At 53.2% G+C, this 13,656-nt stretch overlaps 1 protein-coding gene and 1 long non-coding RNA gene across 25 annotated transcripts in view; one reads left to right on the top strand and one right to left on the bottom strand.

Moving 5' to 3' along the window:
- PITPNM2 (phosphatidylinositol transfer protein membrane associated 2) overlaps positions 1 to 13,656 on the top strand; it is a 145,224-nt gene that overhangs the window by 25,793 nt on the left and 105,775 nt on the right. For 23 of the 24 annotated variants that reach the window (XR_011542453.1, XR_011542452.1, XR_011542451.1 and 20 more), the window contains one exon: positions 7,411 to 7,516. The exons of the other annotated variant lie outside the window; for it this stretch is intronic. The gene's annotated coding sequence lies outside the window, so the exon portion shown is untranslated. The remainder of the gene's footprint in view (positions 1 to 7,410; positions 7,517 to 13,656) is intronic. 24 annotated transcript variants of the gene reach the window in all.
- Positions 5,321 to 11,210, bottom strand: LOC139084762 (uncharacterized). Its single transcript, XR_011542466.1, has 2 exons — positions 10,593 to 11,210; positions 5,321 to 9,961 (listed from the first exon to the last, which is right to left on the bottom strand). It is a non-coding gene; the product is annotated as an uncharacterized lncRNA (long non-coding RNA).

Below are 13,656 nucleotides of genomic sequence, written 5' to 3'. Positions count from 1 at the left end.
TTCCCCAAACCCATTAGAGAGCCTGACCACTGTGTCAATTATCTATTGCCGCAACAAAGTACTCCCAAACTCAGTGGCTTAAAACATCAACCATTTTATTTATTTGCTCACTGTGTGGCAATTCGGGCATGGCTTGGTAGGGACAGCTCATCTCTGCTCCACTGGTGTCAACTGGAAAAGCTGGACTGGGGGTGGGAGATCCATTTCCAAGATAGCCCCACTCTCCTGGCTGGCAAGTCCCGGCTGGCACTTGGCTGTATCACCTGGGGCTGTTGGCTGGGGCATTGGTTCCCCTCCACATAACCTTTCCCCATGGCTGGGTTGGGCTTCTCACAGCTCAATGATCTTCAGGTAATTGGACTTCTCACGTGGCGGCTGCTTCCCTCAGAGCACAAACACAGAAGCATCCAGGCCTCCTCCTCCTCCTCTTTTTATCTTAATTAATTTTGATGAGGAAGATTGGCCCTGAGCTAACATCTGTTGCCAATCTTCCTCTTTTTGCTTGAGGAAGATTGTCCCTAAGCTAACATCTGTGCCAGTCTTCCTCTGTCTTATGTGTGGGACACTGCCACAGCATGGCTTTATGAGTGATGTAGGTTCAGTGCCAGGGATCCAAGCCCATGAACCCTGGGCTGCCAAAGTGGAGCGTGCAAACTTAACCACTGTGCCACCAAGTCAGCCCCAGTTTAATTTTTTATCGTAGTAAAATACACATAAGATTTACCACTTTAACCATTTTTAAGTGTACATTTTAGTCACATTGTTGTGCAGACATCACCACCATCCATCTCCAGAACTCTCCTCATCTTGCAAGACAGAAACCCTGTCCGCATTAAACACTAACTCCCTGTTTCCCAACCCCAGCCCCGGGCCCACACTGTTTTACTTTCTGTCTCTCTGAGTTTGACTACAGATGGCCCCTGACTTACGATGGTTCAACTTGTGATTTTTTTACTTTATGATGGTGTGAAAGCAATACGCATTCAGTAGAAACTGTGCTTTGAATTTTGATCATTTCCCGGGCTAGTGACATTTGGAACAATCCTCTTGTGACGCTGGACGGCAGCCGCGAGCCACAGCTCCCAGTCAGCCCCATGATCACAGGGTGAACGTCCAATATATGTACAGTCATTCTGTACCCATCCAACCATTCTATTGTTCACTGTCAATACTCAGTCAATTACATGAGATAGTCAACGCTTTATTATAAAATGGGCTTTGTGTTAGGTGATTTTGCCCAACTGTAGGCTAATGTAAGGGTTCTGAGCAGGTTTACGGTAGGCTAGGCTAAACTATGATGTTTGGTAGGTTAGGAATATTAAATGCATTTTCAACTTATGATATTTTCAATTTATGACGGATTTATTGAAACATAACCCCATCATCGTAAGTCAAGGAAGATCTGTATTCTGAGTACATCATGTGAGTGGAATCATGCAGTATTTATCCTTTGTCACTGGCTTATTTCACTCAACATAATGCCTTCAAGATTCAGCCACGTGACGGAATTTTCTTTCTTTTTAAGGCTGCCTAATATTCCTTTGTATACATACGCCACATTTTGTTTATCCATTCATCCACTGATGGGCACTTGAATTGTTTCCACTTTTTCCTGTTGTGAATAATGCTGCTGTGAACATGGGCGTGCAAATATCTGTTTGCATCTCTGCCTTCAATTCTCAGTCAGGCCTTCCTAAGACTTGGGCCCAAACCTGGCCCAGAGTTCCTTCCACCTCATTCTGTCGGTTAAAATAGGTTACAGACTAGACTCAAAGGGAGGGGACTCCGCAAGGCCGTGGCTCATTGAGGCCACCAGAGTTACTATCTGGGGAAAGATCTTTGCGTAAGAGGCCAGGTGGACCTGCTCACCCAACCCATGCACGCATGGCTCCCCTTTCCGATGCCCCGGGAACGCCTGCATTCCTGGGGCCCAGGCTTCCAGAGGCCAATGTTCCGTGGAGAAGCTCAAGCCAGACCCCACCGGCCCGGAGGAGGCTGCAGCCCTTGCTGTATGTTTTGTGTCGCTGGTGGTTGTGCCTCTTATTACATAATCTGTTATTCTGTGCTGCACCAGGCCCTGGTTACTGTCAAAAGTTTCTAAAAGCCAGCTGTATCAGCTCCAGGCAACTGGGGGTGCTGCCTCTCCCTCATAGTATTAGTCACTCTGTACTTAGCTAAATTTAACTTTTTATCATCCAAATGATATTTTTGTGGGCTTGAAATTTTACATAATGCTACCAACTGCTGCAGGCTAAGAATTTCTCTTTTTTGTTGTGTGTGTGTGTGTGTATGTGTGTGTTGGGTTTTTCCTCCATGAACTTTTGCATACCCAAGGAAGCGTTGTTCAGTTTCTTTTTGTTGTTCTGCCCTCCCAGGCCTGGGTCTGTGCTCCAGGCTCTGCTTTGCCTTTACTGCAGAAAAATCGCTCCTAACATCATTCTAATGGGCCTTGTAATGCTTCCTTTCTCACTTGAGGTCTCTCCACTTTGAAGGTCTCTGAGGGTTTCCCTGCTGCCTCTGATAGTCTGACTACCAAGGTGTGGGGTCCAGGATGCAGACTCTTCCTCTTTGCTTGTGGGAGGGCGGGTGCCGAGACCTCAGCTGTTCCCTCACTGCTGGGAGAACTTGGGGCTGCGGGGGGGCTGGGGGGAGCTGGCATCTCCTTGGGGAGGGGCCTGGAGTGGGAGGTGGGATACGGGGTTGCAGCATAGCCATCCTGACTCTCCTGGAGCACCCGCTGCTCAGAAATGGTGGCACGCGGGCCCTTACCCAGGAGTCCTGTGTGTTCCACACCGTAGCTGTGCGTGGGAGGTGCCCACCTCCGTCTTCCGGTTGGAGAAACAGGGTCAGGTCGGAGGGGTGAAGCCGTGGTAGTAATTACGGCAGCAGCGAATCCTGAGCACTCCCTGTGTGCGGGGCGTGGCTAAGCACTGGCTCTTCGCAATGGTTCTGCGAAGCAGGTATTGGTGTCGGCACTCCTTTGCGAAAAGGAAACTGAGTCCCAGAGAGATTAAGCAGGATAAGTTGCTTGAGGCCAGAGCCAGATGTCAAAACCTGCCTACCTTCCGACCTTCTCCTGTCAGTCACTCAGTCATGTCACCTCTCCTCCCCTAAGCAGCTTCCCAGGGGCATGCCACTGAAGGACGCACAGATGGGACTCGAACTGGGCCCTGTGCTCTTTCCAGAGCCTTGCTAGGTGAGTTCCAGCCTCACCTGGCTGCCAGTTTCCTCGCTGCAAGCTGTTTTTAAAAATGCAGCAGGGGGCGCCAGCCCAGTGGCGCAGGGGTTAGCTTAACACGCTCCCGCTTCCGCAGCCTGGGGTTCGCTGCTTCCCATCCCAGGTGCAGACATGGCACCACTTGTCAAGCCATCCTGTGGCAGGCATCCCACATATAAAGTAGAGGAAGATGGGCATGGATGTTAGCTGAGGGCCAGTCTTCCTCAGCAAGAAAGAGGAGGATTGGTGGCAGATGTTAGCTCAGGACTAATCTTCCTCAAAAAAAACAAAACAAACACATCTGTCACCACAACTAGGATATACAACTATGTGCTGGGGCTTTGGGGAGAGAAAAATAAAACATTTTTAAAAATTGCAGCAGGGCGTGTGTATTTAGGCTATCTCTAGGGGAGTTAACCCAAAACTTGTGTTTCCCCCTGGGGAGAGGAACTGGGTGCCCAGGAACAGGAGCAAGAGAGAAACTCACTCTCACCCTGCACCCTCTTTATCTTTGCAGAAATACAGGTCTATTACTTGTTTTAAATTATTTTATTTTATTAGAAAATTAGGAACTCCTAGGTATATACCCAGAAGAATTAAAAACATACGTCCACACAAAAACTTGTCCATTAATGTTCATAGCAGCTCTATTCACAATCCCAAAAAGTGGAAACAGCTCAAATATCCATCGACAGACGAATGGATAAACAAAATGTGTATCCATACAGTGGAACATTATTCAGTCATGTAAAGGAATGAAGTGTTAATCCATGTGACGATGTGGATGAACCTTGAAAACATGATGCTAAGTGAAAGAAGCCAGACACAAAAGGCCACATATTGTACGTTCCCATCTATATGCAATGCCCAGAATAGGCAAATCCATAGAAACATCGGTGTTTACCAGTGACTGGGGGGAGAGGGTATGGAGAATGACTGCTAATGCGTATGAGATTTCTTTTTGGGGACAATGGAAATGTTCTGGAACCAGATAGCAGTGGTGGTTGCACAACTTTGTGAATGTACTAAATGCCACTGAATTGCACACTTTAAAAGGGTGTGCTTTATGGCATGTGGATTCTATCTCAATGAAACAAGACTGAGGAGCATGCCTTCTTTCAGATGGAATCAAAGACCGGCCTGTTGCCAGCAACCTGGACAGTTTGCTTCAGTGCCACTACCGTTTGCGTCTGTCCCTCTCTATCCATTCTTTAGCCACCTGCCTCACGTCTCCATGTCAGCGGGGGCTGCAAACCACAGTGTTTAACTTCAGCCGCACTACCCACTCGTTTGGAACTCATACTTTCAACCAGGGCCAGCTCGAGACATGCGGATGTCTGGGCAAGCTTATAATTTGGCACCCCGTCAAACCAGTATTCTTTAAGTGTTTGTTTGACATTTATTTAGTGGGGATGAGGAGAGACTGATATTCTATTAATAGATATTATATAGAGAAACAGATTCTCTTACTAATTCATGTCCACTGACTGAAACAGTCGGATCCAAAATTTTTCAAGAAAGCAATTTTGTTCATGTCTCCAAAGGTTGGTTTTCTTTTCTTTTTTTTTTCTTTTTTCTTTTCCCCACAATTTCCCAAGTCATTTGAGAGGCATATTAAAGATGTAGATTTAAAACTTAGGGGCTGGCCCCATGGCGGAATGGTTAAGTTCACGCGTTCCGCTTCGGTGGCCCAGGGTTTCGCTTGTTTGGATCCTGGGCGCCGACATGGCACCGCTCATCAGGCCATGCTGAGGCAGCATCCCACATGCCACAAGTAGAAGGACCCACAACTAAAAATATGCAACTATGTACTGGGGGAGGTGGTTGGGGAGAAAAAAGCAGGAAAAAAAAAGATTGGCAACAGTTGTTAGCTCAGGTGCCAATCTTTAAAATAAATAAATAAATAAAACTGAAAGGAGAGGATCCAGTGTTTAACACGATGACTATGGTTGATGACACTGTACTGTATAATTGAAATTCGCTAAGAGTGGAACTTAATGTTCTCACCCTCCCCCCAAAAAAGGTAAACATGTGAGGTGATGGATGTGTTAATTGACTCCGTGGTGGGAATCCTTTCACAAAGTATCAAACCACCACATTGTACACTTTAATATATTATAATTTTATTTGTCAATAAAATACTGAGATATCTCAATAAAACTGGGGAGAGAAACGTAAAGGGATAAAATGTTTTCTTTTGGTCCTGATGTACAGCGGCACGCCCTGTATTGCTCAGTCTCAGGCCCCTGCCCCCAGGACCGCAGCCCGGTGTGCACGGAACACAGTGCAGCAGCCCTCAGCGAGGACTCGTGTCCTGTTGGATTCTCTCTTTCCCTTAGGGCAGTGGGCTGGCCTGCGTCGCGCCTTTGTGTGAGGGTCACAGGAGGAAACTTGAGGTGTCTGGCAGCATCTTCCCACTTCACTCCTGCCATGTTTTGCACCCCTGCCCCTAGAGGCCTGTTCCCAAGTTGTTGCCTCGCTCCTTAAGCTGACCTGGCATTCACTTTTTGGACTTTAAGGGCTGTTTTGTCAGAAAAGTCACCTCCCCGCAGTGCCCCTCCCTGAGGAGCGTGCGTGTTCCCTGGCGGCCCCTGTGGATCTCATTCTGCTGGGTGTGAGTCATAGCTGACCTTCTCTCCCACGGAGGGGCTCGCCACGGAGCAGCCGGGGGCCAGCCTGCAAGATCCGGCTCGCCACAGGCTGCTGTGTTACCATGGCAAACCCCTCACCCTCTCAGCAGTTTCCTTGCCTCTGAAATGGGGGGACTCACATGGCCCTCACAGAGGGGTTGGATGTGTTGCAATGAAAGCTCAGAAACAGAACGGAAAAACCGTGCAGAGGCAGGGCTGGTGTGGAATTCCTTGGAAGGCAGGGAGGGAAGCTGGAGGGGCCGGCATGCCCGGTGGGGTGCTGGGATCTGGGACAGTCTGTCCGATGGGGGTTGAGCATGTGTATTGGGGTGTGGGTGCAGCGTGGAGAGGAGGGGCAGGTGTGAAGCAGAGATGGAGCCCCATCCCCTGCAGGCCCGTCCCGAAGAGGAGTTTGCAGAATTGGCCGTGGCTTCCCTGGGTGTGTGGGACTGCGCTGGGGCAGGTGGCGTGTGAGAAGCCAGTCTCTGTGGCTCGCAGCCACACCTCCCACTGCTGTGCGCGTAGTTATCGCCTTACCTCCCCGGTTAGCATCTCTCCCTCCCCTGAGCGCTTACTGTCTCTGCCCTCATGTGGCAGTTTCTCACTTTTGTTGCCCCGAGCCACCATGGAATACCCCTCGTATTTTGCCTCTGTCAAGACTGCTAGCCCCTTGCAGGCATAGGCAGGGGTCCCCGGAGCCCCCGGTGCCTCAGCTTGGAGTAGGGTTGCTCCACAATTGGGAATCCAATGTTGCCTGCTTCCTGGGCACAGGTACAGGGGCTCACAAGTGTGTCAGACAAACAAGAATGTGTGTGAGCCACAAAATGTTTGCCCTGGGGGCATCTCAGCCCCATGGGAGTCCCTGGTTGGGTGGCGGCCGTAGCGATGCCTCTGAATTTTCTGTCATCTCGTAGGCTGGTTGCACCTGAGACTCCCTGGAAACCCATTTCTCCACCTATTTCATTTTGGCATGAGTGCCCATATCTGGTCTTTGGGTATCTGGTGGAGGTGGGCCTCCAGTCACACACTGCCCACCTGCAGGGACCTGGTGGGAAGAGGAGAGTCATCTGCATCACCCCACGATGCTGACTGGGGCCCTGGGCAGGACATCAGGCTGCTGACCAGAACTATGGGCTGCTGTTTCCCCCACTCTTCCTCCTGCCTCCCCTCTGCAGCCTGAGGTCCTTCCTGCAGTCTTAAAGGTCAATAGGTGAAAAGCCTTAGGTTTGAGGCTGAGAGCTCTGAGCTGGGCTTCTGAGATAAGGAAGCTTCCGGTGCGGGGGATGTGGGTTCTCTTCCTGAGCAGTCTTCCCAAGCAGAGGGAGCCCTGGGCAGTGTCGGTGCCTCAGCCTCATGAAGGCATCCTGGACTGAGTCCCTTTGTCAAAGGGCAACTCCTTCAGCCAGGCGTCCCCTGTCCTGTCCTCTAGGCACATCTGGATTCCCAGTCTCTGGCATTGCCTGGGATGAGGCCTGGCTTGGTCGATTTCCCAGTCAGGTTGGCGTTGAGTGATCAGAGCGGCCAGGTGTCTCACCTCCTCACCCGCTGGACTTCTCCCTGCAGGATGCTGGCACGTGTGTTCTGGTCCCCGACAACCTTCTGTGGACTAGTGAGCCGTCCCTCCTCCCGCCGCAGGACACCCACGGAGCTTTCTCATGCCGATCTGCAGGTAAGGACCGCCCACCGGCGTTGGAGGTTGGAGTTCAGGGGCTCTGTTGCTGCCTCCTTCTTCCTTGAACATCTGACTTTATCTGCTTAGTGCTGGCTGGGTGGTGTTAATCCATCCTGCTTCTTGCACATGTTGACTGCGGTTCACTATGTAGGAAGGACTGGTGTGCCGTCCCTGGCAGCTTTAGATTCCAGATCCCACCAAGCCTCCTCGGCAGCCCTTGCACCTCTGCTCTGTCTGGAACGCCCTGGGCTGCCTCTCCTCTTGTGGCTCCCCTGGCTCAGCCTGGCCCTCCGCACAGGTTGTAATGGCGCCACAGAAACACCTGTGCGTGTGTCTCCACGTAACCATCTCCCTGGATGAGAAACTGAGGTCGGGTTGTGGCGTGCCTGGGGTCCCATGCGAGGTCAGTGGTGGCCTCAGGACCAGGTGCTTAGCTCTTTCTCCCCTTCTGCCCGAGTTAGGAGCAGAGCCCTGGATCCTCCTGGGCTTCTTGTTATTTTGCTCCATTTCGTGTCCCTACGTCTCAGGCACAGGCCTCGTCTTGGCCCCTCTTTGTCACACCAAGGCCTCTGGTGGTAGAGCAGGTCCAGTGATGCTGCCTCTTCCTTTCCTAAACTCTGCTGAACACTTCTCCCTGTGTACTGATTGGCTAGTTTGAGCTTTGAGGGCACGGAGGATAGATTTTCCATTGAGGGAAACTAACCTAGCGGGTGAAGAGGTCGAGAGTGGGGGAGCACCAGTCTGCCTGGTTTCTCTGTGTCTGTCTGGGCTGTGGGCTCTAGATGCACTGGCTCTGCTAAGTGCACAGTAACCTGCACGGGAGCCATTAGGATCCCATTTTACATGAGGAAGCTGAGGCTCAGAGATGGCAAGTATCTGGCTCAAGGTCACACAGCTAGTCAGTGGTGGGCCTGGGACTGCCCCCCATGTCTGGACCCGAAAGCACATGGCATGGTTTCCCAAATATGGCCAGACTTCCCCATGGGATGGGATCCAGGCTCAGCCCTTTCTCATGGCCTGGTGCCAAGTGAGTCCCTTCCTTCCTCTGGGTCTTGTCTTTCCTCAAGAAGAACAGGGCATGACAGACACGGCCTCAGCTGAGTGCCCCCCTCGCTCCTGCATTTCCACATTGGCACCGTGGGCTGCTTTCTTCTCTAATTGCTCATTCTTTTTCAGTGCCATGAAAAGGCCTCCAAGTGCTAGGAAGGGAGGGAGCTATGTTGTATTTTCTGTTTCATTTTAATTCACTCTCCAAGGTGTCTCTGCTGCCGGGGTGGGTGTGGGGAGGGCTGGCATGGAAATCAGCCCTGACTCTCGGCCTGTCTGGGGTTGCTCACTGTCCTGCTGGCGGGCAGGGCCTGGTGAGTGCGTCTCCACCAGGGCCTGAGCTCTGACAGGGGTCACGTTGCTCCGAGGGGCCCTGCTCCCACACACCTTCATTTCCTGTGCCCTTTGCTGCAGGCAGGGGGTTCTTTTCCTTCCTGACAACAGCATCCCCGAGTTCCACGGGGTTAGAATGGTGACTTGCAGCCCACCTTATCTGCAGTCCTCACTTAGAATTCCTCAGCTTCACTGCTTTACCCAGTGAGTATTTACTCAGTACTTGGTATGGGCCAGGTACGATTCCAGGTGCTTGGGACGCAGCTGTGAACAAAACAGATCAAAGCCCCCACCCGCCCGGAGTTATACCCTGGTGTTGGCCCAGCATGCACGCCGCACTCACACCTCTGCACTTTGCATATGCTGTTCCAGCGTGCTGAGGTTCCCTCTGCTTATCTCTACCCTAGACCTGGAAAACGGCCCCGAATGGGGAAGCTCAGGGTCGCCCCCACATGCCTCTGAGCTCCTCCTGGGAGTTTGTGGCCATGAGAGGCGTGGAGACCCCTGGGCCCTGGATGGCAGGAGTTGGGGAAGGAGAGAGGCAGCCCTCCCGGGGCAGGGGGCGGGGTGGCTGAGGATGTGAACCTCCTAGTGCCCTGCGCAGTGGGCTGAGGGAGGAGAGGACTTAAGGAGCAGGGTTTATTTTTAGAGGAGCTCCTTGCTCCAAAGGACCAGAGCCCTTCCTTCCCGAAGGTGGGTGCAGGGCAGGGGGCAGCTGGAGCTGTCATCTCAGCCCAGCCTGGCCGTGGTCTGGAGCTGTCTGTTTGACTCGAGGCGGGGGCCACCCGCAGAAAGGGTCTGCCTCAAAGACGGGTCCCAGCGGGGAGAGCATCTGCCCACAGGCTGCCCTCCCCAGAGTCGAGGATGTTGGCCACTCTGAGCCGGTGAGCAGAGCGTCTAGCATTTGCTGTTACCGTCGGTGTCCTTGGGGTGGGGGCTCAGCAGGGAGGTTCCCGCAGCCAGGCTCAGAGTCCGTCACTTCCTTCCTGACTCCCCAGCTCTCATAGGGAGGGGTGCTTCCTGCCATTGTCTCCGCCGAGGCCTCAGCAAGGTCACTGTCTCCTGGGGAGGAAGAGAGCTGATGACTTGGACAGGACCTCAGACCACAGCGGCAACTGACACACACTTTCCACCCCCTCTGGCCTGTGCTGGCCTCCCTGCCTCCCCTGGGGCCCCTGGATGGAGGCCGAAGGCGGGCCTAGGGGCTTCTCTCCTCCACCTGCGGAAGCTTAACCTTCCTCCCAGGCACTGCAGATGGAAAGTGGCCGCCATTCCCACGCGGTTTAGGTCTGGATAACAGCATGTTGGAACCTGCAGCCTGTGGGGCCGTGCCAGCGAGGGGTGGGAGCCCGCGGCGCGCAGGGAGCTCAGCGGTGCCTTTGCTGTCCCCCACAGCGCCCGGGAGAGGGCTGGGCGGGACCTGACGTGCCCCTCATGCCTGCCCCCCCCCCCCCCCCCGACTTCTCCCATCGACATTTTATTTCCTAACGAGGTGCCTTGACAGGGAAGACAGCAGAGGGGTTTCCGCTGGAGATCAGAGACCCTCCCCCGCTCTTTGTACGCTCTTGGGCCGCCCTCCTGCCCTGTGCAAACGCCCTGCTGAATTCTGGCCCATCGTTTCTCTGTTCTTCCTCTTCTCAAGAGCCTGAGGTACCCACTTGCTGGGTTTGCCCTGTTAGCTTAGGGGACTCACATCTTCCCGAGAGTGTCCGGGTTTGTGTTCAGCCAGGCGGCAGAAGCTGCCTTTCTCTGGCTTCATTTCTGGCCCCGCACCCAGTCCCTTGTCGGGTTCGCACAGGCTGCGTGGCTTTCACAGAGCCGGGCTCCAAGGCATCCGGCTGGCGCCCACCAGGATTGGCAGGGCCCGGGAGAAGCTGGCCCAGCCTGCGAGGCCATGCGGGCAGCACTGGCAGCCCCCCTCTGGCTGCCTTCTGCTCCCTCCTCCCTTGTCTCTGACTTCCCTTGGTTCTGATGAAGAGCTTGCTGCTTGAGGTTTTGTCCTGTGCTTTCCCCATGACGGTGGCCGTGTTTGTAACTTCCTCTCGCCTGGCAAGGAGGCACCTGGGAGCATTTGCTCATGAATTGACCCTCACACCTCCTGGGACCAGGTCCAGTCAGTGATCTCTGGGTCATTTCCTTGCTTTGTTCCCCTACACACTTCCTGAGCCACGAACCTGCCTAAAACAATCACTTTGATTCCTGGAGACAGTGTCCAGAGCTTGGGATTCTCAGAGGGACTCCTGAGACGATGCTGTTCAGGCTGGAGGGTTGTATGGCCCGAGACTGTTCCTTTTAGCAGCATGAGGGAAACCTACAAATGATGAAAATGTATTCACTCAGCACATATTTAGTGAGTCCCCACTACTCAGGGAGCTGGATATGAAGGAGTGTTGAAACATTTAAAGTTCTGGCCCTCCTGAGGCTTATATTCTAGCGGGGGTGGACATACAAAAACAAATACGCGGATGGCAATCAAAGCTAAATAAACGGGAAAGAGAAGGCCTCTCAAAACGGGGACATTTAAGCAAAGGCCTAAAGGAGGCAAGGGTGAGAGCCAGGAACTTACCTCAGGGAGGACATCCAGGCGGAGGAGACAACCTGTGCAAAGGCTCTGAGGCAGGAGCTTGTCTGGGGTGTTGAAGAAACTGGGGTGAGTGAGTGAGGGGAAGAGTAGTGAGGAGGAGGCTGAGGAGTAATGCCAGCCCACCTCCAGCAGAGCCCTGAAGGTCTTGTGGGGACTTTGACCTTGACTCTGAGTGAGATGTGGAGGTGCTGAAGTGTTTGAGCAGAGGAGGGCTGGGATTCGACTGGTGCTTTAGAAGGATGGCTTCCGGCTCCTGTGTGGAGAACAGACTGGAAGGGTGAAAGGAGGAAGCAAGGAGACCAGTGGGGAGACCATTGCGATGGTGAGAGGCGGTGGGCGCTGGACCAGGGTGGCAGCAGTGGAGGTGGTGAGGGAGTTGGGCTCTGGGTGTGTTTTAGCAGTCCATAGCCTTAATCACTTGGCCACCTTGTCCCCTACCAGCTGTGTTTTAAAGGTAGAGCCTAAAGGAATTGCTGAGGCGATCCCTGTTGTGTGGTCTTTTAAAAGGATGGCTCTTGCAAACTTGGAGGGACCCAAGAGATCATCTGGCCCAGCCTTTTCTCTTAACCTGCAGGGAAACTGAGGCCCAGTAAGGGAAGTTACTTGTCCCATGTCACATGGCAAGCTGGGTAGTGGCAGAGCCAAGACTCGGGCTTCTGACTCCAAGTGCGGTGTTTTTGCAGCAGAACTGATGGACAGCTCTGGGGAGGAGAGCTGCAGAGGTTTGCAGACCTGAGGGAGGAAGGGCTGGCCCCGGACACTACAGCTGAGCGTGGGGTCCCTGCAGACTCCACTGCTGGGCAGGAACCTGCGGCTTTGTAAGCTGCCAATTCTGGTTCTCCCTGGGCCAGTGTTTTAACCTCAGTTGGGCAGGGGTCTTGATGGCCGTGTCTGAGCTCTTGGGCAGATCAGAGTCAGTGCTTATTTCATTTAACGTACATGTTATTGAAGTGCCAGGCCAGAGACAAGATGTTCTTGCTCTCAAGGAGCTCACAGTTCAGGGGAAGCAGACAAGGGAACAAGGATGCCCCTGTGGTGGGGGTAATAAGGCCCAGTTTTAAGGCAGGTAGGGGGAGCTGTCCGTGCTCAGATCTCTCTCCAAGGACGAGCACTGCACGGCTTCTGCAGTCGCCAGGTGCCCCTGTGAACACACGCCCCTGTACCCCAAGGTGGTCTGTTGAAACCCGTAGTTAATCTTTTGTAATAAGGGAGCCAAGTGGGGTCGGAGGGCCCGGGTCTCACTGCCCGGCAGCTGTGTTACCGAGAACAGGTTTCACTTAACCTGTGAGCACCAGCTGCACCCTGACTAGCTCCCACTCACTGGGGGCCCCCTTGCATTTCATTCCTGGGTGCGCCTTTGTGAAGGTGGAATGGGCTGGTAACTTTGTGTTTAGTGTGCAAAGCTGCTCTAATTACCGGCATTAAGGTGACTTGTGGCCTGCGGAATATAGAACGAGGCCTGTGAAGTTCCCAGCTCGGCGTGGAAAGGTCTGGGCATCGTCTTTAGACTCCTTGGCACGAGGATTGCCTGGGAAGGTGAAGAGATTTTGCTTTCGTTGTCTTTGGAGAAGTTGAATCTGTAGGCCAAAGCAGGGAAAATCCAGTGTGAGTTTTCTCTCAACCTTTTAACTTGATCTGTCTCCATCACAATAAATGTCCAGTTGGAGAATGACAACTTGGAAATTGCTTCCATTGAGTGAGTCACGGGCTGTCTCCTGAAACCGTTCTCAGAGCCCTTTGCCCTGGTTAGCACCCATGTGACCACAGGTGATCAGGGACAGGGATAAACAGAATGTGGTGCCCAGAGGTGGGAGATCCGGACGGACCACTGAAGTCAGGCCTGCAGCCTGGCGGGCTGGGTGTCGGCCAGCCCCTTCCTTTAGTTGGCGTCTTCCTCTGAGGCTAGAGGAGGTGGGGGGACATGAGGCCATATCTTTGCTCCAGGGCACAAGCCGCCCAGTCCCCTCTTTCCCCACTGTGGGCTCCAGCCCCCCTTGCTCGCTCCGACATGCCTTGCCGGGGACTTCCTAGCACTCCTGTGTGGCTCTCAGGTGTAGACCCATTCTCTAGGACTACTGAGGTCAGGTGCTATGCCCAGATTGTGTCCACAGATTGGTGGCAAGTTTCAAGATTCACACATCTGCTCCTGGCATCAGGCTCCCTGAGAAAAGGG

Source organism: Equus przewalskii, chromosome 7 (genome assembly GCF_037783145.1).
Source record: "Equus przewalskii isolate Varuska chromosome 7, EquPr2, whole genome shotgun sequence".
In the NCBI taxonomy this organism is placed as follows: domain Eukaryota; kingdom Metazoa; phylum Chordata; class Mammalia; order Perissodactyla; family Equidae; genus Equus; species Equus przewalskii.
This window is presented reverse-complemented; position numbering and strand designations above follow the sequence as displayed.